Below are 25,864 nucleotides of genomic sequence, written 5' to 3'. Positions count from 1 at the left end.
TTCTATTGCAGCATTAGTCATTACCTGGCCCCTTCTCCACCAGCATGTCCGCCCTGTCTTGTCACTTACCACACATTTAGTTATTACATATATTTATTACCTAGTATCCTCCTGTGATTCTGATCTTTGTCTATCCAGGAAGTCAAGTTATACTTCCTGGTTTATTACCTTGATATGCAATAGGTATTCAGTGTTGGAAGAAATTAAATTAACTAATGAATACTTAATATTAATACTTAATACTTAATGAAACTTATATTTTGCAAGATGTCATTGATCTGATGACACAATACAAACTTAACCTTTCTTTTGCAGAATTAATGTCACATGTTTTGAACTCTTGTGCCTTATAATGCCATTAAACTTCTTCTATGAATTTTTTGTTTTAAGATACTCTTGAGTTTTAATAATAATTACACATGGTTTCTAACATATGGTTATGTCAGTATAACTCAAGAAACTACTTATTTTCAACAAAGTTAATAATTTATATTAAATTACTTATTTTCCCAAATTAACCAGTGAGCTCTACTTTTTATACCTTAATAATTTTGTGTTTGTAAATCTATTCTAAGAAAAAGAGACAGACAGACAGACAGAAGTAGAGCAAGAAACAGGGTCATTTGGCTTGTCTTGGATGAAATTAAATTGATAATTGTCAAAACTCTCTAATTCATAGTATATATGTAAGCATTCAAATACTTCTTAATAATTTGAATTCAAATTAAAAAATCTCTCTTTTAATAACATTTAAAATGTATTTAGATCTACTCATGTATATCTACACATCATGCCTATCTCACATGCAAATAAGAGGTATGATCAAAAGTACAGTGAATGTTTAAATTTACAAATTTATTTCAGTAAAAGACACATGGCCATTAATCCCCTTCAAAATACTCCATCTTGCTTCTAATATACTTATTCTGTCATTCTTAACAATAAATCTTTTATTTTAATAAGTTTCTTTTTTAAACAATTTAAACATGTACCTATTCACTTTATCTTTTGATCACCAATTGCATGCACACAGGAACATACATACACACACAAAGATATACTATATATCTTTGATAGGTAAAAATTTAAAAGTTCTGGACACAACTTCTAGTTTTGTCTTAAATAAGATATTATATTGCTATCAAAATATAAATAGAATAGGGGAGAAAAGTCTGTGAAGGTTTTTTTTGCATTTGTGAGAGAATGACTTGTTTTTATTATAAAAGGAATACATATATATAGTTGCAGTTAAATATAATAATTCTATAATTTGTATAATTCAATAATTTGTATAGAAAATGTTCTTTCAAAATCACATTTTGTTGAAAGTGGGATGCTATTGTTTTGCTTCTTATAAGATTATAGCCCATAGCCCCTAAGTTAAGAAAAACATAGAAATGTTCACTTTACTTTACATTTCATAATTTATTTGGAGATAAATTTTAGTTCCTGACATATTTCTGCAGTTGGAATATAATAACTGATCAAAACAAAATGGATTTTGCAAAGTAATACTGGGCACTTGAGCAGTTCTGAGACAATGGTAAAATTGCGAATTCAAAGGAAACTGGAGAATTCCTCAGAGTAGGACCTGTGTTTCAGAGCAGAAAAGAGGTAAGATACATAGCTACCAATTTTGAGTCAAGGAATATGAATTTTCACACTCAGAACCCTTTTTTGAGACAGATTGTCTTCCAGGGGTCTTTTTCCTGCTATTCAGGCATAATGTACTTGTCATGTTTGGAGGGACAGAAAACAAGAACGAATCCTAGCTTTATACTCTAAACCTGAAGTCTGAATGATTTAATTAATGCTTCTATAATGATTTGCTTTCCTCTAAAGTGATTATTGGTTGAAACTTTGAAGCAAAAGGAAATGTTTCATCAAAATTATGATTTCTTACCAGCAGATATTGTATTATTCTTTTTTATGTATTAAGAGTGGGGTAGTTTTGAGGGCAATTTTTCTTTCTTTTGTGTTCTCATACACTTAAAATATAATAAAATCCACAGGACATTTACTCTTATCCCTCCACACATGTAACTTTTTAACTGTTTCAAAGAGTTTACAGAATCATTTCCATCCACCTTGATTAAAAAATAGGAGATTCTTGAGATGGGTTTATTTGAACCATCTACAAAGCCAGAGGTCACAGCTATTTTATACAGAATCTTCCATAAGAGTGAATTTATGAGTCAGGCCTTTAGATAGTAAACCTTGAGTCAATTATACCCTCAGACATTCATTTTGTCTCATTCCTTGACCATACATGATTGGATCATAGTGTTCCACAGTTTGTAAATGAGTTTTACTTTATGTTTTAGGCCATTGGAGAAAATTGTTAACCATAAATGGCCACCAAATAGCTATTTTCTCATGGAGATCTCAGTATATCTTCCCCTTATTCTTTATTTTTAATGCAACTTCTACCCAGTGAAACTCAGCTTTCTGAAATACTGAGTACATCTGTATTTAATTTTTGTTCCATTTGAACAGAATGAGACACTATTCACTGTAATGTGCAACAAGTGCTAAGGTGTCCTGCCAAGGGTTTTCATGGTATTTTATGGCACTGAACTTCAGGTGGAACTTCTTTGAACAGTGATGAATGCTACCCTGATTGAAATTATACTAATAAGTGATTGAGCAAGAGATAATGCAAGTTGCCTGCTCACTGTGGTATTTTTTTCTCTTTTGTCAAATCATCAGATGTGATAGAATAAAATGTTTCAGGTTGGTTCCCTGATCCTATAATACAGTTATCAAATGAATTCACTGATGTCCCCTGAGGATATGTCCACCATGAAGAGTCCATCTTTGAGATATATTTGTGTGTCCTCAACCACAGTTGCAAATGAGGATCTACATGTGGAGCTGATGGAAGTGAATAGCAAGTACGTCATACCCCAGCGAAGGGCTTAAGTTTGGGAATAAATACTGCTTCAGAAGCTCTAGTTGGCAGGAAAAATCCAAAGCTCACGTTCATTGGGTCTGTTTCTGGCAGGACAGGATCTGAGCATATTTGACACAATTTAGTTCAGCAAAAGTTATTAAATGTTTACTATGTGGTATGCCAGCCAATATCAAAGTATACCAGGTTTTGAAGCCATCTCTACTACATAAAGTTTTAATATTTATAATGGAAGAAATTTAATATTCATTCCCAGAATTTGTATTTAGTAATTTTTAAAAATTCTTTTAGTGGTACATTTTAGGTATACAGTACATTTACATTTATCATTGGGTGCTTGTACCTGTACATGATGTATCTTAGTTCTTATTTTTTCCCCCATTACCTGTGCACCCTTCACGCCTCCACCCTTCCCTATTTACATAGATTTCGTTTCCATTTATTTCTTTTCTCATAATTTTCCTTTCCCCTCTTTCCTTTCCCCTTCCCCTTCTACCACCCCTACACGTTTGGACCTTTTAATGTTTAAAATTATCATTTATTCATTTTAATCATTTTAATCTTTATTTACACTTTCAGTTTCTCACACTAGAGAAATTATTTGGTATTTACACATGTGTGTCCTGTTTATTTCACTTAAGAGTATGGCCTCACTATGCATCCATTTAGCTCTAAATATCTATAGTTTCTCATTCACTATGGCTGAGTAGTACTCCATTTTATAATAAAAAAAACCACATCCTCTTTATCCAATTTCCAGTTGATGGGCACTTGGGCTGTTTCCATCCTTTAGCTATTACAAACTGTGCCTTTATAAACATGGTTGCACATATATCACTGTGGTATGATTCTTTTAATTCTTTGGGGAAGATACCCACCAGGAGAATAAATAGCTGAGTCAAATGGGACCTCTAGTCCTAGTTCTTTGAGGTATCTCCACACTGATTTCCACAGTGGTTGCACCAGTCTACACTCGCACCAACAATGGAGAAGGGTTCCTTTCTCTCCACACCCCACCAGCATTTGCTATTGGTTGATTTCTTGATAGCAGCCATTCTTTCTGGGGTGAGGTGGAATCTCAGTGTTGTTTTCATCTGCATCTCTCAAATGACCAGTGAGGTTGAACATTTTGTCATATGTTTATTTTCTGCTTTTACTTCTTTGTCTGAGAAATGTCTGTTCATTTCAGATGCCCATTTTTGAATTGGGTCTTTGAATTGGGGAGGTCTGATTTTTTTCAGTTCTTTATAAATTCTAGATAGAAGACCTTTTTCTGAGGTACAGCTGCTAAAAAACTTTTCCCACATGGTAGATTGTCTCAGCTCTGTTGGTGGTTTCTCGTGCAGTGCAGAACCTTTTTAATACAATGAGATCCCAGTTGTTGATTCTTTGTGCTAGTTCCCGTGCTACTGAGTTTTTGTTCATAAAGTCTTTTCCTATGTCAATGTCTTCAAAAGTTCTACCTAACTTATCTTGCAGCAAGTTTAGAGTTTCTGTCTTAATATTTAGATCTTTAATCCACTTTGATCTTAGTTTAGTGCATGGTGATAGGTATGGTTCTAGTTTTAGTCTTTGGCAGGTTGAAATCCAGTTTTTCCAACACCATTTATTAAATAGGCTATCTTTCCCCCAGTGATGGTGGTTGGCTCCTTTGTCAAAGATGAGATGACTGGGTATGTCTGGAATTGTTTCCCCATCTTCTAATCTATTCCACTGATCCTCAAGTCTGTTTCTTTGCCAGTACCAAGCTGTTTTTGTCACAGTAGCTTTGTAGTATAGTTTCAAGTTGGGGATTGTGATACCCCCAGCCATGTCTCTGTTGCCTAGAATTACCTTAGCTATTCTAGGTCTCTTCTGGTTCCAAATGAATTTTTGGATTGTTTTCTCTAGTTCTGTGAGTATATTGTTGGAATTACAATCGGCATTGCATTAAATCTATATAGTAGTTTTGAAAGTGTGGCCATTTTCACTATATTGGTTCTTCCTACTCAGTTACAAGGGATGTCTTTCCATTTTCTTATATCCTCCTTGATCTCCTTTTTCAGAGTGCTATAGTTTTCAGTGTAGAGGTCTTTTGCTTCCTTTGTTAAGTTGATTCCTAGATATTTCATTTTTTTCATGCTGTTGTAAAAGGAATTGTTTCCCCAATTTATTTCTCAGTGAGTCTGCTATTTGTGTATAAGAAGGCTATTGTTTTTTGAGTTGACCTTATATCCAGCTACTCTACTGAATCTGTCAATTAGTCTAGAAGTCTTTTGGTGGAGTGTTTTGGGTCTTCTATGTAAAGTATCATATCATCAGCAAATAATGACGGTTTCACTTCTTCCTTTCCTATCTTTATTCCTTTTTTTTCTTTCTCTTTTCTAATTGCTGTGGCTAACGTTTCCAGAACTCTATTGAACAGGAGTGGTGATAGTGGGCATCCTTGTCTTGTTCCTGGTTTTAGCATGAAAGTTTTCAGTTTTTGACCATTTAGTATGATGTTGGCTGTTGGTTTTTCATAGATAGCCTTAATCCGGTTGAGATAAAGACCTTCTATTCCAATTTTCTGTAGCGTTTTTATCATGAATCGGTGTTGCATTTTGTGAAATGCCTTTTCTGCATCTATTGAGATGATCATATGGCTTTTGTCCTTGACTCTGTTAATATAGTGAATTACATTTATTGAATTACGAATGTTGAACCATCCTTGCATCCATGTGATTAATCCGACTTGGTCAGGGTCTATGATGTTCTTGATGACCCTCTGTATTCTGTTTGCTGGTATCTTGTTGAGGATTTTTGCATCTATGTTCGTTAGGGAGATTGGTCTGTAGTTCTCTTTTTGGGTTGGGTCTTTCCCTGGTTTTGAAATCAAAGTAACACTTGCTTCCAGGAATGAATTTGAAAGCCTTGCTTCCCTTTCAATTTCCTTGATGAATTTAAAGAGTAATGGCAGTAGTTCTTTAAATGTCTTGTAGAATTCAGCAGTGAAGCCATCAGGACCTGGGCTTTTCTTTGTTAGTGAATTTTTTATTGTGTTTTTGATTTCACTCATTGTAATTGGGGTGTTTAGAATTTCTATGTCTTCTTCACTTAACTTTGGCAATTCATATGTATCTAGGAATCTGTCCATTTCTTCTGTGTTTTCCATTTTATTAGAGTACAGGTTCTTGAAGTAGGTATTGATTATGCTCTAGATTTCTGCTGGGTCTGTTGTGACTTCACCTTTTTTGTTCTTAATTGCATGGATTTGAGCCTTTTCTTTCCATTTTTTGATAAGGTTGGCTAAAGGTTTATCGATTTCATTTATTCTTTCAAAAGACCAAGTCTTTGATTCATTAATTTTTTGTATCATTCTCTTAGTTTCCATTGCACTGATTTCTGCTCTGATCTTTATAATTTCCTTTCTTGTATGAGCTTTGGTTTGTTATGCTCTTCTTTTTCTAGGAGCTTGAGTTTCTGCATTAGGTTATCTGAGTTCTCTCTCTTTTCCTAATATGGGCATTCACTGCTATGAATTTTACTGCGTAGAACTGCTTTCATTGTGTCCCATGTATTTAGTAATTTAAAAATAGTCATTTAATCCTTCCAGTGTTCTTTCTTAATCTGTAAAATGTAGCTTTCCTGTGGTCTAACCCACATTTAGGACTGTTAAAAAGGAGGGAAACAGGGAAAAGTGGGGTTTAGCTCAAGTGGTTCAGCCACGGATCCCCAGTACCAAAAAAAAGAGGGAAACTGATGGCAATGAAGAGGAAACTAGAGGCTTTTATATATGAGAGTCTTGGGGTTTATGGTCTGCTGGAAGGGAAGAGAGCCTTGGGGGTGGATTAGGGGAGAGCAGGTAGTTGCTTTTCCTTAAGTAGAATATATGTCTGGTTATTTGGGGTAGGACTCTTGCCGAGCATGATTTTGGGACACCTAAAGTGCATCTAACCCTTCAGTGTAGGAAAGTCTGTTATGATTTTTAAGAAGCTGCTCAAATTAGGGGTTCACAAAATCTTGTGACAACCCCTGCCTCATCGTAGCTGCTCAAATGTCAGCATGCCCAGTACCTTCGCACTAGCCACACTGTTGAGGAAGGAAAAGTGGAACAGAAGTGCAGCTGGCTTTCCCAGATTGCCTGTACACATGACTGTGATCAGAAGCATCATGTATGCATGAGAACTCTCAACTTTGATCTGGCAATGAACAATGATGTAGTTAGTTGCAGCTGTAGACCCAATGGTAGAGGAAATCTTCAGTGAATTTCCAGCTTCCAATCAACTATGCAAAGGGCAACATTGAAAATAAGATCAATAGCTTTTCTTTTCTTTTCAACTGTACCTCATTTTAAAGGGAATTTGTCTACTTTGGGTGGTTAAAAATTGGGGTTGCATGACTTAAATGTAAGGAAATATTTCCCTATTCAGAGAAAGTATGTGTATGTTGAAGACTGAGTTGCATCTCACAATATTCATATTTTGAGGTCTCGATTCCCCAGTCCCCCAGAGTGTGACTGCTCTTGGAGATGATATGTTTAAAGATATAATTGATTAAAAGAATTCATTAGAATAGGTGCTAAATGAAAATGACTGCTATTTTTATAAAAAGAACTTGGGATAGAGTCATGAAGACACACAGACAGAATATTATGTGAGAAGAGGTGATTAGCTTCAAGCCAAGGAGAGAGGCCTCTATGGAAAGCAAATCTGCCCTCACCTTGATCTTAGACCTCAGCCTCCAATACTGCAAGAAATTCATCTCTGTCATTTAAGCTGCCCCAGACTTCAGGGTTTTGTTATGACGGGCCCTGGTCCATCAATACAATGATATACTATTTCCTGTAATTGGATAGGAGATCTGTGACTGTTAGGACAGAAGAAATGTTCTGATTTATGTGTCCACCTGAAGGAAAGCCTTCTGTCCTCATTTTCAGGCAATGTGACCCATCGGTGCATCTGTCTACCAGAACTGAGGGTGTAGGACACATTGTTCTTCAGAAGAAGCCTTGATCAATGCCAGCAGTCTCCCACACGGGCTAGGTTCACGTCCTGAGTAATCTAAGTTCCTGCCATCCTACTCATCTTTTGGTAGGTAGTTTCTAAGATGGTATTTCAAGTTCTAGAAAGGGAGTTATGAACCATGTATTTCAGGATCTACCTCAAATATAAGGATTGTTCCTACCCCTTCTGAGTCCCTAAAGTTTGCTACTCAAAGGCTTTTTACTCTTGGAGAAAAGCAGGGATAAGAAATTTGAATCCCTGTCATCACACAAAAACTAGACTATATCACCAATTAGTGTTTTCTACAACATTAACATTTCTGCTATAATATTTACTGAAACAGGCTTCAAGTTGAGTGCAGAAGAAAGGAAAAGGGAGATGTTTTCTTCATGTATTTCTGTTGAGTTGTGGTGATTGTTGGTTTGGAGTGGCAAACTGAGGCAATGGAGAGCCTGTCTGGAGATGTAAGACTTTTGAATCTACTCATGGTTTGGTGTTACCAACACAGCCTGCTTTAGGACTTCAATTTCTTCTATGTTGCTTCTTCATCATAAGGAGAGAAAATGGTAAATAAACGTACTAATATTCTTCTCGAGTAGGAATAATGACACCCATTTCATTCTGCCATTACATAAAAATTAATGCAAGTGTCTGGCACATAGTAAGATTTCAATGAATTCTATCATTCATGGAAATGTTCTTTGTGGTGGAACACTATAGCCTAAACAGAGATGTTATGTTGACTCTGTCCCTGGGCACCATTACTATTGCTTCTTGCCTGTGTAGCAATGAGAAGCATACAGCTGTGTTCAGACTCTGCCAGCTCTCTAAGACAGCAGCATCTGCTGTAGATTTTAAATCCAAAATAATCCTATTTGAGGCCCATAAACTAAGGTTCTATCTAAAACATAGAGCCTTTAAGTACCGATATTAGCTTCTTCTTTCAGTAAGTAGATGCTGACAAGTACAGAATTCAAACAGCTTTAAAAAGAAGTGATCATGTTAAGCAAAACAAAGTTTACCAGCAATGCTTTTTTTCATATGTGAAACTGAAAATATCAATATATAAATAAAATAAAGGTGAGATGTTGGGAAACTGGTAGACAGGCTTTTGGAAATAGGGAAGGAGATGAGGGGTGGGAAGAAGGAAAGGAAAGGAGGTTAAATGAATTGAAAATGAAGGGTGTTAGGGGTGAAGGGCACATAGGTAATGGGGGAAAAATAAGAACTAAGATACATCATGTTCAGGTACAAACACCCAATGATAAATGTAAATGTATTGTATGCCTAAAATGTAACAATTAATATGTAAATTAAAAAAAGAAAATGATGAAGATACATTATATGCATGTCCCAATTCCTCCAAATGAACATCACTGTTCTATATTTCTAATATGCACTAATAAAGACACGAGATTCTACCTAGAGGCTCTAAATCGGTGGTTATCAATCCTGGCTATGTATCAGGATCTCCTGAAGGAATTTAAAATTATCAGTATGGGACCCCACCTGCTGGTTCAGCCTTTCCAGGGATGGAGCCTGTATATGAGCATGGTTTCAAGGGCACTACACGTGTGTAGGAAGTATATACAATCGGTGTTGAGGATCATGAATCTAAATACATTCTCCAGAAGGGTTCCAAAATGTCATGTGTTAAAGCCATGCTTTTTAGCCTATTGTTGTTAGTTTCTGCTGATTTTCTTTTTAACCAGCATCAAGTTTGATGTTATATAAATTCTATTCTCAAAAAATTCCTGAAATTTTCATAAAGAATGCCTTTTATATTTTCAATATTTCTCTATATTCTCTTCTTCTCTGTACACAATACAATTAGAGCACTAAAATTCCATGATTAATTTTAGAGTCTTCTATAACGTTATACAGTAGGAAGTTGTGTACAGTCATATGCAATGATTTCTTCACGTAAGCTTAGAATCACAAAAGACTTCTGTGTATTAAATTTATGACACATTACCATTTTTTCAAGTGTTCTTAAAGTAAAAATCTGGGATATAATGTGATGATATGACCTTCTTGTATCTCACATTGAAATGTATTTGGCCACAATAGTTAATCTCAAAGTTTCTTGTTGTTAAAAAAAAGGCATGAATTAGGAAATTTGGCCAGTTTATAACTGGAGAGAAGGCAGAGCTTTTGTTTTATGAACCTTATTATCTAGAAGGATTGCACTTAAGACAATGACTCCGTCCCATTCCCAAAACAATATTGTTACTCTTTCCTGGACTCTGTGGGAAATTTGTGATACAACAAGGACTCAAGTTGTTTTTCATAGTAGGGAACTCTATGCCATTTTTATAAAAGATTGAATTTTCCTTTCCTTCCTCCTACTCACTAATCTTTTATACCTAGTTTCATCTCCAGAGGAAAAAAATGAGGATCACAGTGCAAATTTGAAGTAGGGACTTGATGAAGGAGAAAGCCAGTACTTGCAGAATATTAAATATGTTCCTGTGAACATCAGTGAGCCTATCATACTTGCTAGTATATGAACCTAACATTATCTTCATTGAACTTTATTCTGTACTTCCTTAACCCCTTTTTAGGTTTACAGGTACGCCCTTCTTTCAAATAAAGGTAATATCTGAAAAGTCAGACTGGAACATATCTAAGGTACTATGAGTTTTACATTTAAAAAGTTCTCCACAAGGTCCTGCTAAGCACTTCACTTAAACACATGGTTCATAAAATAGCTATAATTTTACCCAACTTCACTGAAGCAGCACTAATGTGTGAAATGAAGTACTGCTCACTAATATCAAATAGTAATTCAGTTGTAGCTAAGTCAATTAACATGTTTTCATTAAACACTTATTAAGGCCCCAAATCATGTACATCATGGAAGATAAAAATGAAGCTTTACTTATTTCTTAGGTTGCGAATGATTTTATTCTCTCCGAGAATAAAAAAAATTTCCAAGAATATAATAGTTCCTCACTCCCAGCTTTCCCAATGATAATATATTCTTAAGATGAGAATCCTATGATGGAAGCCATTTATGCCACTGGAGACCCAGAAAGGAAAGGTTTTAGGATGAGGAAAAATTTTCAACTGGACATTGACAGAGAAGAAAACATGTGTGTGTGTGTGTGTGTGTGTGTGTGTGTGTGCACATGCTTGAGGATTCTTGCATATGTGTACGTATATGTATATGTACATGTTAAATAGAAAAGACCTATTCAGGATTTGAAATACAAAATTCTGAAACTGAATTAACCAGCATGAAGCAATGGAAAGAACATAAATGTTAGAGCCAAAGCAAACTTGGGCTGAATATTATTTTTGTTGTTCAACTATGTTTCACTGGGCAAGATCAAAATCATTTGTTAGTTTACTCACTTTTAAATTAAGATAATAAACCTGCTTCAGCCAGCTGTTGTAAGGTTTTCATAAGATACTCATGTGGCGGATTCAGTATAGGCTGATCACTTCTTCATAGTACATTATATATTTGCCATCTAATTTAGGCAATTCTTTGATGGAACCTGTTAGAACAGAATTGGACTATAGCAATTTAATTCTTTTCCATTTTTTTAAACAGCAAAGACCCATTGGAAAATGTGATGTACATTTTTACTGAAATACTGTATTAGCCATTTTATACGTGTAGAAATGGACTGTCTTTATATGTATAAAATCTGTCAAATTCTTCCTTTTCATCTTGCAAACAAACAAATTATGTTTAGATTTGCTGTTGCCCCTGCAGCAACTCAAATCACCATGAATTGAGCCGACTCCTAGTGGGTGAATTTTAATGATTTATTTATGTATGCGTATAATCCCTCCATCAAATGCGGACCACATACTTGTCTGCCTGCGCTGAATTTTATTGATAGAATTTTTTTCTTCTTGCTCCTAACTCTATTGTTCAGATTTAATTGCCAACAATGCTTTAGTGCCAAATGGCACCATTAGTGCCTTTAGGAGTTAAATTTTGCTGAAATAGTCAATACCTGCTGTGTCTGTCCTCCAGAAAAGAGGGCAATCCAATCTCCCTCACTGGCTGTGACTTCAGCTGAAGTGTGGTGTTTAATTTGAGACACTTTGGGGTTGCAGAAGAGATAACAGACTATTTAGGCTATGGGGGATTTAGAAACAAGGGCAAAATTAAAGTCTTTTTATTAATGTTTAAAGCTGTGGCGTTCACATTGAAGAATAAGCTTCCCAACATTATGTATATTCTCCGAACGCATTTAAATTACTTCAACGGTGCCATAATGAAATGACACTGGAAAGTACCAACAGGAAATATATGAGGCAAAGTAAAAGGGCAAAGTAATGAGATCAATCATGCCAAGAGGATAATGAAAGACAGAACTCTCAAGCCTACTCAGGGAAAAAGACACAGGAACAGATATTTATAGCACAATGGAAGAAATGTTGATACAATTTTGCACTAGGAGCTATGGGAAAATGGAAGGAGGAACATTAATTCTGGAAGAGATAGAAGGCAGATAAGAAGGCTTTATTTAAATCTTTTTTCCTGTCAAGACAACAGATTTCCTAGTAGAACAAAAAATACTTGGACTTTTTGAAATGCCTGGCATGAGACTCTGACCTTCTGCCATTTAAACAGTGTTGTAAAGAGATGCTAAACAATATTTTCCTCTATTTCCCTCAAGTGGCTTAATCATCATGCCCTGTACTTAGAAATGGATGGTGTGTGTGATACCAATCTATGAAATTCTAAAGAGATGGACACACGAGGACAGTGGATAGCTAGAAAATGTGAGAAGTGTCCCCATTCTTCCCCAGGATTGGGTGGAGAATGATGATAGAGTCCAAAATATAAAGCACAATTTATCCTGATGATGAAATTCTTCTTTTTGGCAGCTTTGCCCAGGGTAAGTGCTGAGTGGAGAAAAAGAAAAGTAGTATAGAAATTCCTACCTCAATCAGGTTGCAGACTTGGCTCTTCAGAAAGAACCTAGCTATTTCCATCAGCACAGAAAGAAAAAAATCTTTTATGACTTAAAGGATACTACTCCCTTATATCTAAGAGTCACAGCATTCAGCTAAAGAATAAACAGGTAGTTCTTTTTGTCCCTCATTTTTTCTCACTGCATTATGTTTTATAGGGTAACTAAAATGAGTGAGTCAGAAGTACAATGCCAAGGAATTTAAAGTTTTCACGAAGATGTCTTGAAACTCATATTCAAAATTATGATTTAAAATTGAGAATAATTTTTAAATAATGGAGGATAAGAGAAAAACTTAGCAAGTATCAGGAATTTTAAGATGCACTTCTAGATGTCTCCTTCTATGGACTAGATGCAGCTCCCTCTCCTGGATAGGAAAAGAATGGGATACTAGGAGAACAGAGTGTAGTTTATTTCCAAATACTGACTCTTTCACATGTTGAGTTGGTAGCTAATATTTAATGAGAGCTTACTATGTGCTGAGGATAGTTCTAAGTTTTTTACATGCAAGTATTGGAACATATTAAGCTATTATAATGCAGACATCTAAAGTGTGATAGAGTCAAGGAAGATCTAGAATTGCCTTCTGGTCATATACTAAAACAGAGATCTGTGGATTGCCAAAGGGCAGATGGGGATGGGGGATGAACTTCTGCACATACTCCTCTAAGGATCTGTCTCTTCTTCCTGTTGTCATTCTTCATTCTAATTTGATCATGATTGGTGTAATGTTGGCTTCGCAAAACCATTGTCAGATGGAAGCTTTATTTAAGGCTGTGAACTTGGAGCAACACATCTCATTTACACTCACGTTCAGTCATCCAGAAATTAGTCATGTGAATGGCCTTCCCTGAAGGAGAGCAGTAGGGGACCCAGTCTCTATTTGAGTAACCATGGTCTCTGCTAAAATATGGGGGATGTGATCCCCACATGGCATCATCTTGGGACATCCAATACCAAGGTTACAATGGTTACAACGTGAATGGTGACTCGGAAGTCGATCAACAGAACAGCCCAGCTTGGAAGGCACCAAAAGGAAGAAGTAGGGGATGGGTCTGGGGAAACACATCATGACTTTTTATCTATTTGATCCTCAAAGTGTCTATCAATTTCATTTTCCCTTCTACAGGCAATTCAGTCACATTGTTGTGAAAAAATCATGGCACCCATGTCCTTTTACATCATGCAATTCAGTAGTCTGTAACCTCACTTATGTACTAAAAATCTGCTCTCTTTCCCCTCCAACTCAACCACAATATTGTAGCTGCTCCTGCAGGATTTAGGTCTAGTCAATACATGGATTGTATTTTTTAAGCTTCTAAAATGTGCAGGAGGCAGTGTAGTTTGTTTTTTTTTTTTGATAGTTTTGTTTCTTTCAATTATGGATTGAGGTGGATCTTAATTTATAGAGTATATGTTGGAGATTCCAAACTGTGGCCCCAAAGCCCCTGTCTTTAGCTTCATCACGTTATGGAATTTTCATTTCCAGCACTACATGGTGATGCTCTGTTTTCAGAATGTTTCCCGTAAGTGAATCTGTCTACTTGTATTAGATCTTCCTCGTATTTTATAACTTCTGAAACTCATTTTTATCATCCGAATGTATAATCTCACTAAATTTTGATTAGGCAAGATGAAAACACTTTCTGTAATCTTCCTGTAAAATCATACACATTTGTTACCCAGTAAAGAATGCCCCTTATCACCTTCTCTGCACCTGAAAATATATCAGCCATAATGAATGATCTTCTTTTCTGATAAAACATAATCCACATGTAGGTATTTTTTGGAGTACTTTATTATGAGAGAAGAAAAAAAATCTCAGTAAACTATAATTGGTTTTTGCCAGTTACCCTTAGTATTTCTTTTCATTCCTTTCAAATTGACTATATATTTTAAAACTGATTGTTTCCTCTATGTGTTCTGATAACCATCTTCTTAATGTATGTTTTTTGAATTTGTTCTGGTTTTCTTTTGGAAAAAGAATTAATTTAAAACATAATAGTATATGGGGATAAAAAGGATGATTAATGGAAATTTTTGATTATTAGTGGACTATTCCCTGCCTATAAATTATACTCAGATGATAATTTTGTTATACAGATTGATGTCTGATGCTGGTCTTTGTCTTCTCTCAGGGAAGCTCCCGCTCCCTGGACAGCTATTCCTTTTATTTCTATAGTTCTTTACCTTTGTAGAAAACAGGAGACTTTTTCAGGATGGCAGTGTCAGGGTACAGGCTGACATACAGGTATTTCTGGCGTACAATTCAGGTAGTCTGTAACAGCACTTGTGCATTAAACAACTGCTCTTATTCTCCTCTAACCCAACCACATACTGGTTGTGTAAGCTAGGAGACCTCATGTGAGTCCATGCACTGTCTTTGTTACCTTATTTGCAAGATAGGGCTGATAACTGGATTCAACTTTAAGAGTTGTGATGATGACAAAAGTTAAGGAACATTTTGCCTGGAGCACGGCAAGCATCTGTTACAGTTTGACTCCTTCTCATTGATTTTGTCATCTTCATGTGGAGTTGGTTAATAATAATTGTACTCTTCCTTATGATGATATATCAGTTTTTACGTGTATCGATTTGTTGATATATAGAAGTTCAACTGACCAAGTGAGCTGTTCCTTTCTGAATTTTGCTTTATCCATTTAGGTGCGATCTGGACAGGAGGTAAAGAAGTAAAGAATAGTTAGGAGAATCCAGAAATTTTCACTCCTATTCAAAACAGCTTTAGGTTAGAGACAATCTAGCAGTGAACTTAATGAAAGACAAGCTTAAAGGCTCAGGATAGAATGAAAAATGTCCTGAGACTTTTGCTATATTCCATCTCTTCATAATAAGTTAATCAGTCATGAAATGTGATTGGATATTTTCTCTATAGGTTGTTTTCTTATAGAGCTTAACATGGTGTAATATTAATACAAGAGTTTCTTCTAGAAATCTTAAATTCTAGTTAGTGAAAAAAACTACTAACATAGAAATGACATATATTATTCCAATATGTGTATATGTAGTATTGGAATCAGATAGCTCAAATAATTACTACTCTACAACTTTCATATTAGGAAAATTGAGTGCAAAAAGATGTTGGAGGAATTGGAGATTCTAGACAGAATTTGTTTTTCAGGTGTTTATTTTTTTTAATTTCCCAAACTTCCAAACATGCCTGACACAGGTACAGACAGGTATCTGAATGCTTCAAATGGGTCCATGTCCAAGCCTCAGGACCAAAGACTTGGGAGCATCTGTTTAATAAGTTTCCCCTACCCAGTTGTACATGGGAATAAAAGATTCATTTAGATATGTTGAAGCATGAGACACATAACACATTGGGCTTGATTTTGTTATTTTAAAAGGTAGGCATATCACTGTAATATTTAACTACAGAGAACAGTGCACTTTGTAGATACTGAGCAATTGAAGGGCTAATCATCTATTCTGATGTAACCTGAACATCTGCCCAAGCATTATGGGTGTCCCTCCCTGGGCCTACTACAGCCTTTAGCAATAAGTATCTTATTAGCTTTTAAAAAGTAAGGACATCTGTTTTCACGTGGAACAAAAAGCTGAGGGAGAGAGTACTTCTGATTTACCTTACCACTTCAAAAGGAGCATCAAGGACAGATATCTTTCCACCATTTTGCTCTGCTGCACTCACTTTGTCACCTTTGTCTTTAGGCCACCCCAACATTTTGGTCAAAGTGGTTTTAGTGATTACAGGTGTTATAGCCAAACATACTACAGGTAAAAAATGTCTCTCTCGTCCTTAAGTGTTATCTAGTAAAGAAAACGGCCACAGAAATCCATACTAAGCCTTCCCTTATATTTTATGCCCAAACTGATCATCAGGAAAGAAAATGACACAACAGGGATTTTATCAGATGAGTAAGGTCCAACCCTTTGGGCTGTATCAAGAGCTTTCTCCAAAGAAAAATGACCACATGCAGGGGAGATGCTTGAAAACGACTAAGGTTTATTCAGAAAGGGGATAAGAATACCTACTTTTATGAGCAGTATTGTCTATTTCACTTGATATGTGGTAAATATTCCTTTGTGCTTACATTTTCATTATATTTGACACAGTTAATGTGTTTATAGTCTTATTTTTATGGAAGGAAGGAATTTAAGAAACAAAGGATAGTACAAAAAGAGAAGAGAGAGGGAGAGAGAGACAAAAAGAGAGAGGAAGGGAGAGAGACAGTTAATTCTTACTTGGTATGTTTGCCTAGTCTTTTCTACTCAAACAATAGAATTGTTTCTTATTCATTTCTATCTATTCCTGGTAGATCACAATAAACCTATCTTTGGGCCAAGCATTAAAAACATAATGTCACAAACTGGTTAGAATTGGGTGACTAGTGCTTCTTTCTTGGCAAGGTATCAACTTATTGCAGTAATGTATTAAATAGGCCTCAAACAAAAGCCAAGAAACAATGTCCTTTGGAACTAACACCTTTAAACAGTTTCCAAATTAATGGAAAGTACCTGCACTAATGAAATAAAACATCAAGACTTTGGCAGGAGGTGATTGGCAGGAGCACCCAATGGCTGGATACATCGGTCTCCTGAAGACATAAATGGATTTCTCCTTGTAAAAGAGAATGAATAACTGGCTGGAGCTGAAGCACCAGGATAAAGAAAATTATGTCCACCTTCTGTTGCAAGACTTGTAAACCTACTTCTAAGCTTGGTATATTTGTGGGTTCTAAATAAGATTATGGGTACAAGATAAAGAGATTTTACACCTGTAGTCATGAACACTACACTTAATATTCAGCAAGGGAGGATATAATAAAGATATATAATGTCTTCCTTCTTGATGTGTAAGGATTCTGGAGCTATGGTTGTGTAGCTTAATGGATAGGCTGATTTATAAAGTTCTTTATTTGTTCATTCATCGGTTCATCTATTGATTCATTCATTCATATGTTCATGCAGCTTCTTAAGAGTCTGTTTTTTGCCACACACAATTATGTGATTGGAAGTGTGTGGAGGCCCAAACCCTGGGTGTGAGTTACGTATGGAGCTGTAAAGGCAGCTGTGTACGCACTGTGCCAGGGTCTCCTCCACAGCCTTCCTTCCTAGCACTCCCTCCAACCTGTGGAACTGTTATTAAACCTCCAGTCCCAAGAACAGAATAGGGAGACTCAAAGATTGTATAACCTGTTCCATGTGACTCATGTTGCTCTTGGCTTTTAAACTTGGGGTTATGTTATTTCAAAACTGATCTTTCCATCATGAAGTGGATTGTCCTGTACCTGAATCACAGATTTATTCTCTCTCTAAATACTCCCAGAGCTTTGCTATCAAATTTCTATTGTCAGTTTTTACATCTGGGTCTCCTGGATATATGAGCACATCCAAACCAATTCAACGCCTTAAGAGCATCATACATTTCAAAGCCAGAATCAACCTATAGTGGTACTAGAAAACTCCATACTCAAGAATATTAAGATTGTACTTACAAAATAAAGAAATGGACTCTGAAGGGAAACTTTTAGCTCTGGTAGAAGTAAAATACATAAATTTGGTTTACTGATGACAATCACTTAAACTTGTACAACAGGATTCATGACAAAGGTGGGGTTATTTTTGTTTTTTGTTTTAAAGAGATTTGCTCTTGGTATTAGCTGTCGCGCTCATGGTTAGGAACAGCAGCCAAGACCCAAGTGTCCCTGCAAGGGTACAGAAGAGGTAGGCAAAGTTTGAGACTTGGAATTAAGGTTGCTGAACAGACAGCTGTTTGCACTCTTTACTCTAAAGATAAGATACGGAGGAAATGAGTCCATCCCATGGTTTGATAATCTGCTTTCAGGATTCATGTGAGAGAGAAAGGGCATGATTCTTTAGTACAAAAATTTATATCATGAAAGTCAACACTTTCAATGTAATGTATACCTTAAATTTGTAATGCAGCATGATATGCACTTTACAGACGTTAACTCATTTAATTCTTCAAACAGAACAATGCACTGTCTCATTATTATCCCATTTTGATGGATGAAAAAAGGTGACATATAAAAGGTGGGGATGTGTAGCCCAGCAAGACAGCATTTACCTAGCAAGTGCAAGGCCCTGGGCTCCGTCCCCAGCACCACAAAAGCAAGCAAAACGGAGGCAGAGAAAGGTTAAATGACTCACATGAGATGTTGCAGAGGGTTTGTGTCAGAACCAGGATTAGGCCCATGGGAATGAGTAGCAAGTGGAACGATGGTGCCTCTTGAGGGTTGAGATTAATAACAGATAAATCAGTGTATTTCTTTTACTGTTCTTACTGAGAACAAACCATGTTTTCCTGATCTTTTGAAGAAAAATGAAGACATTCATGCTTAGGAATAATTTACCATGATTATCTCATTGAATCAACCCAAGAAAGTTTGAGAAATGTGCTGTTATTCTCACTATAGAGACAGGATACATGAGACTTATTAAGATTGAGTTCTACATCAGCTTGATAGGCCACCTGCTCTTTTGCTTGGTGGTTAGCCAAAAATACCAAATAAATAAAAAACTAAGATTATTTTTGATAGTGTCATGGTAGATACTCTGTTTTCTTAGAGTGTCATTGTAAAATGAAACATATTGCAGAGGCTTAAACTCTTCTACAACCCTTAAATTCCTCTTTCAGAATTGTGGATTTTAAGCAAAGGAGAAAAGTAAAGATTGACAACCTCTTTGACAACTCAGAAAGCAAACATAGAATGCTTTTGTAGTTTTAATAAACATTAATAAACATACATATGTATAAATGTCAAATGGAAAAATTATTTGAGGATTCAGTGAAATTTCTTCTGATCCAAGTTTCTTCTTTCTGCCATCACTGATATCTCTAAAATTTCACCTAGACATCATTGATATTCTTTACAAACATTTCATTTCATAGTGAGAGAAGACTTCACTTCTGAAAAATTGAGTCCAAGGTATTTGTCTCAAAAAATTTATTAATGTAATGGTATATCTGTATAAAAGTGCTTTTATAAAGCATATTCTTTAGGTGAATAAACATAAAATATACCACATAAATTATACCATTTCGATATATGGACTCCTTAAAGTGTTTCATTGCTTTACTTTCATTTCTCGTATTTTCCTTATTGCAACTATATAGGAATTTTTCCATTTTGTGTATCAAAGGTCAGAGGAACAAGTAAAATCGATCTTAGGACCGCATTTATAAGCCGGGACATTTTATCTCTGCCATCCCGTCGGTTTCAAATCATCTGTGCTCCACACAGAAACTCTGAATGAAAGCAAAACGTAGTAAATATTTTCTGAAAGAGCTTTTTCTGTTTTGGCTTCTCTTGCAACTTAAATCAATACTTGACCTTTTTACACCCTTATCAAGATAAAATGGAGTCTGCTGGTGCTGACTTAGAACTCTAAAGTGTGTGGTAATATCTATTTATCTTGAGGATTTTCTGTTCTCTGGGGCACTCTGTGTGTGTGTGTGTGTGTGTGTGTGTGTGTGAGAGAGAGAGAGAGAGAGAGAGAGAGAGAGAGAGAGAGAGATACACCACCGCTTTACAGCTTTACACGATCAGCTCATTCCTGGTGAGCAATATCATTGCTATCACTAAATGTGAAGAGCATTGTGTGGTTTACAATGCCTCCACCCGTACCATGTAATCGTAAAATATATATGTCTAGGTAGATAAGTGCATAGAATCTCAAAGGACTACACTGTTTACATTTTTAAAATATTATAGTAGAAGACATTGGCATTAATCCGCCTCAAAATCCTCCCCTTGCCCATTGTTCCTTCACTTTCTGAAGCCGTTTTGGAGGTCTTCTTTTGTGAATGTCTTCCTGAGTTGTGATAAATAATGTGGTGATATAAGCAAGGTAAAGAGAGAAATGAAAGCGATATTAAGAAACAGAAAGGTAGACTCCGAAGATGGTTGGGCATCTGGGGAGGAGGGAGAGGGAAGGTCGGGAGGGGAGTGGACAAGTACAAATCCTGAACAGGAGAAATGTGTATGTACCAAGCCTTGAAGATGAAAGTAATTGCTATATATTACAAACTTATCCTAATGTATTTTTTTAAAATATGGTGAATGCTGCTGCCAAATGCCATCAAAGGAAAAGGTAGGCTAGCCAGGGATTAGGCTCAGTCATGCTGTGCCTGCCTCCCAAGCACAAGGTCCTGAGTTCGATCCCCAGTACCAAAAGAAAAGAAAAGATAACCTTGTATAAACAATACTGTACCCTCATTCACCTTATTCACCAAATCTGGTACCTTGTGAGTTCTTGCTCTTCCTTAAAATCAAAATGACCATGAAAGGTAAATGTTTTGAATGGAGTTGGGATATCAAGGCAGCCATGACAGTGCAAATAAAGATACCCAGGGAAAAGCAGAACTGCTTCAGAAGGTAGCAAGAAAAATGGCATATGTGTATTTGAAGCAAAGGAGATTATTCTGAAGGAGATTAATAGCAATGTCTTTTACTATAATTTTTTATTTAAACATACAACATATTTTCAATGATATCTCATGAGTACAAATAATTCACTAAAGCCCAAAGAAATTCAGCCTATGTAGCTGGTTACAGGCAGATTTCTGGTGCTAAACATACTTCCCAACACTGACCTCCAAAGAGAACCTTCCTAGATGCACCTGAAAAGCAAAGACCCAGCTGGACTTGAGGTTTTTGTTGGATCACAATAGGAAAGGACTTGCTTATCTGTGCATCCTAAGCATTACCATTTGTGTCAGGCACCCTATAAGCTCTTTTAAATTAAAGTAACATTGGAGCCAATGAGTTTCTTTCCTGTAATCAAAGAAAAGAAGATGCTGATGCAAAATAAGCAGGTGAAGCCCCTTTTCTTTTCTTTGTTTGCTTCTTATCTCAGGTATGCAGGCCCCTTGACCTCTAAATCCAACTGTTGTCCAAATGCAATTGCACTTCAGTTATTTTTACTTTCTTTTGAGCAAATTTTTGGGGCACAGGGTGGGGGTGAGGGGGGAATGTCAGAAAGTGTGGATGTTTGGAAATATCCCTGTAGGATTCCATGGAAAAGTGGCTGATATTTTTAGGAGTGGATGCAAAACTAACTGCTGTGTGTCCTGAGACACCTTTAATTAGCATAGAAGTCACAGGACGAATTTTGTCTTGCTCACATTTGTTACTTCCTCTTTATGGCAGCAAGAATAATCCCAAGTTCATAGCATTAGAGTGAAAAGTATAATTAATGTATCTAAAGCTGAAAAGATGCAACCAATAAAAAGTGATTGTTGAAATAATGGTCCTTTATAAATTGTAAGAGATGATGCGCACTTGCTCTACGTGACCTCGTTGCTTTCTTCTAAGGGGGAGCTGGATATGTTTTTTAAACTTCTTTCTTGCACAAGGACTTGCTCTTACCCAATGCACCACTTATTACTTGTAGCATCCGAAAGACACTAAAAGATTTTCATGGATTTGAAACCTCCTAAGCATGAAAAGACAAACCCATCTCACTTTTAGAATTTTAATTAAAAACCTCAGCTCAGGGAATAAATAGCAATATTCAAGGTGAGTTGATTTTTGAGGTAAATAAAACTTCTCATTAGAAGGTGCCATTAAGATTCCAGTGGTTAAGGTTTTTAGTTCACATAATTTGTTAGATACAGTACAAAAATCACAGGCTTAAATGACTGTAAACTAGTTTGCACAGAACTGGAAAGAGATAAATACAATATCAAGAAAAAGACAAGAACATAGAATCTGCTCCTTTAATCACCTCCCTCTGAATTAGAAACTTCAAAATGAGCATCACTATGTTCATAAATGAGTCTTTGAGGAAAAATGTTAACACATTCACAATACATTTTTTAATGAGCAGAGACTTTAGATATGTGTTTAGAGATAGAGACATCTGAAGTTCAGCTTTTCTCCCTCCCTCCCGCCCTTCCTTTCATTCCTCTTTCCTCCCCCCTCTTTTCTTTGTTTGCTTTGGCCTGCACAGTATAGAGTCATTCAAGAACTCTGCCCCTGAGCTACTCCACCATCTATGGATTAATTGTATTTGATATTCTGAATACAGTTTCCCAGTAAAAGTCACTACTTGTCTGTATGTGCCTGTGTCTATATCTATATGAATATTCAAATGAATATATGCAATATATTTTATAAATACTTATGTTAACTATGCCATTCTTTCATTTTTTTAAATGTAGAAGAACACATCCACTAACTTTTCAACTCATTTTTTTTCCATGCAGTACTATAACTTAATAGGCTCCTTTTTTATTTTTGAATGAGGTGTGAATTCAGTATGTTTTATAGCACCGTATAAGTGAGAAATGAGGCTAACTCCAATGGAAAGATTATAACTGACTGTTTGTTTTGGGTCCAATTTTTGTAGGTGAATAGAATGAAAACAACAACAACAATAGCAACAATAGTACTCATCTTTGTGGTTAGGCTAGTTTCAAACAATGGTTCTATTGTTTGCTTGTTTATTTTTTAAGTTTAATTTTTATCAGTACACATTTGATATATATAATGATTATATTCCTCGTGGGGAGTTGCTACATGTACATAACAGCTGAATGTTTCATGCCCTCTCTTCCCCCTCTCCTTCCTCCATTACTTAGTTCTCTTCCCATTTATAAATGTCTTATCTCCCTATTTGCTATTATCTATCTTTGAGTTTGTTTCTATTCATTTATACTATTCAGTTTCTCATATAAGCAAAACCATGTGATAGTTAAGCCAGTGAATCTGACTTATTTCACTTAATATTATAGTTTCAAGGTGCATCCACATTCCTACAGATGACTCAAGTTTGTCCTTGTTTAACTCCATCCTACATACATAACACATTTTCTTTACCCACTCTAAGTCTCCATCTATCGATGGACAGATAGGCCACTTCCAAGATTTAGCTATTGTGAATTATGCCGCTATAAACATGGATATACAAGTGTCACTATAATATGATGTTTTTAATTCTTTTGGGAAGATATCTAGAAGGGGAATAGGTGGGTCAAATGGATTTTCTGTGTTTGGTTTTTTGAGGAATCTCCCAATACCTTGCTATGAAGTCCAATCTGGCCTCAAATTTGTGATCCTTCTACCTCAGCCTCTCAAGAGTTGATATGATAAGCATGTGCCACTGCACCAAGCTCAATCAATGGTTCTTAACAAGGGACAATTTTGCTCGCCCTCAATGGATAACATCTAGAAGCATATTTCATTGTCACAATCAAAGAGGAATTGTTACTATTACCAAGTGAAAAAAAGACTAGGCATGCTGCTAAGCAGCCTATAACACACAGCTCTGCTAAAAGATAAAATATTACATAACCTGGAAAGTCAGCAGTACTGAGGCTGGAAATGTGGTTTATAAGGTGACAAGTATATATTACATTGTAGTAAATGGTATCCTGGAAACGTGAATGAAGTGCTGGGGATTACAAATATAGTCACTTTGCTAATAATGCTCCAATAGGGAAGTAAGTCATGTAGCAAGGTTACATTGAAAGAGTAAAAGCGTATTTGGAAAGAGATGGATCCAGATGTCCTGGTCACTCACCTATGCATCTTACACCTATCTAGGCCCATGGACCAGGGGGCGCTAATTACAGTATAATTTCAAGCTGCTGCTTATCTCCAGGGAGGCCTGCAGACCTGGCTATTGAGACTACATCTCAAAGAGTGGCTGGCTCTCTTTCGATTCACTTCTAGCCATATCTTTGGGTGTTTCATCTTTTGTGCTGACTTCCTCGAGAGCCGGTCCCTCTCTGACTGCATATTAATTTCTAACTTAGCTGTCCATAATCCTACAAGATGATTGTATTTAGCTATCATGAAAGTAGGTACTTGACTTGGGTTCCACACAAATCAGGTTAATTTAACTCTGGAGAGGAGTTTTTCTTCATGTGCATTTTACATTACATATGTAAAATCTCCCTGGAGACAGAAAGTCAGTGTCTTCTGGGAGGAGGAAACTTTCCACGCTCCCTGGTTTGGATGCCCTACAATCATATCGGTGTGTCCACAGACAGACTGATTCCTCCAAAGTTTTCTTGAATAGGAACTCAAGTAAAGGACTTAAACAGCTGAGACCATCTAGGAGATAACATAATTCCTGTACCCGGATTATGAGGTGAATATATCAAGACCTTCAAGGGCTTCCCTGAAAAGGAAAGACAAAACCAAGATAAAAGAGAGAGCAAGCCAGCATTCCCTTCACTTGCTCACCGTGACACCAGGCAGTGGTGTCAAGCAGGTGCTGTGGGAATCCCATGTCAGGAACTTACACTTATGCAATTTTTGATAAGTGATAAAATCTCATTTTGCCCTCATTTTTTTCTTCATTAAATTTGTGTTATGATATCTGTCTCATAGAAATCCTACGAAAGTTCACTTCATACCATTCATAGCCTGGTATGCAGTAGGCACCGGGTGTGAGTTCCTTTCACTTTCCTCCTTGAGGCCTGAAACCTGTGCATGTGCTTATGACCAGTTGAGCAGTCTGTGTTTGGCCAGACACTTATGACCAGGATGGTAGCATTGCTGATTGCCAGGGAAGATGGTGGGAAGGAAAGCTTTTCAGTGGGAAAATGCTAAGTGTTGTGAGCAGATACTGAGGTGACTTAAGAACCATTCAGTGAAGAAAATGAAACCAGTGTGGCACACTCAGTGGGCACACTGAAGATGCCTTTGGAAATGTTGATGCCTCTGGCAGACATGGTAATTTTAAATGAGGAAAGGAAAAGATTATAGGCTCAGGATGGATAAGACTGAAAGCAAGGCACATTACTTTAGACTGAAAAACATCTCAGTATCTTACATGATTAAAAGACAACTGTGAACTGCACCTGGGGAAACAGCATCACTTTATTGCCCACAGAGCAGTGAGTATTACATTGTTTGGCTGTTATGTTAGAATATGTTCAGATTCCTGATAATTCCTGGCAGAAACAGTAAACAGATTATTTTCTGTATCCTGTGAGCATACACATTGGAAGAATATTAATACACAGCTCACAAACATGTATCTTTTTATTTCTAATAGTATTTTTTCTAGTTTAGAATTGTATTGTCATAGAATGG

At 36.2% G+C, this 25,864-nt stretch overlaps 1 protein-coding gene across 28 annotated transcripts in view; it reads left to right on the top strand.

Annotated features, from left to right (window-relative positions):
* Lrrc4c (leucine rich repeat containing 4C) overlaps nucleotides 1-25,864 on the top strand; it is a 1,178,862-nt gene that overhangs the window by 1,034,942 nt on the left and 118,056 nt on the right. For 5 of the 28 annotated variants that reach the window (XR_015448996.1, XM_087205619.1, XM_087205614.1 and 2 more), the window contains one exon: nucleotides 7,809-7,962. The exons of the other annotated variants lie outside the window; for them this stretch is intronic. The gene's annotated coding sequence lies outside the window, so the exon portion shown is untranslated. The remainder of the gene's footprint in view (nucleotides 1-7,808; nucleotides 7,963-25,864) is intronic. 28 annotated transcript variants of the gene reach the window in all.

Source organism: Heterocephalus glaber, unplaced genomic scaffold (genome assembly GCF_053883595.1).
Source record: "Heterocephalus glaber isolate CG9 unplaced genomic scaffold, H.glaber_assembly_v1.0 deba00000594, whole genome shotgun sequence".
Classification (NCBI taxonomy): domain Eukaryota; kingdom Metazoa; phylum Chordata; class Mammalia; order Rodentia; family Bathyergidae; genus Heterocephalus; species Heterocephalus glaber.
This window is presented reverse-complemented; position numbering and strand designations above follow the sequence as displayed.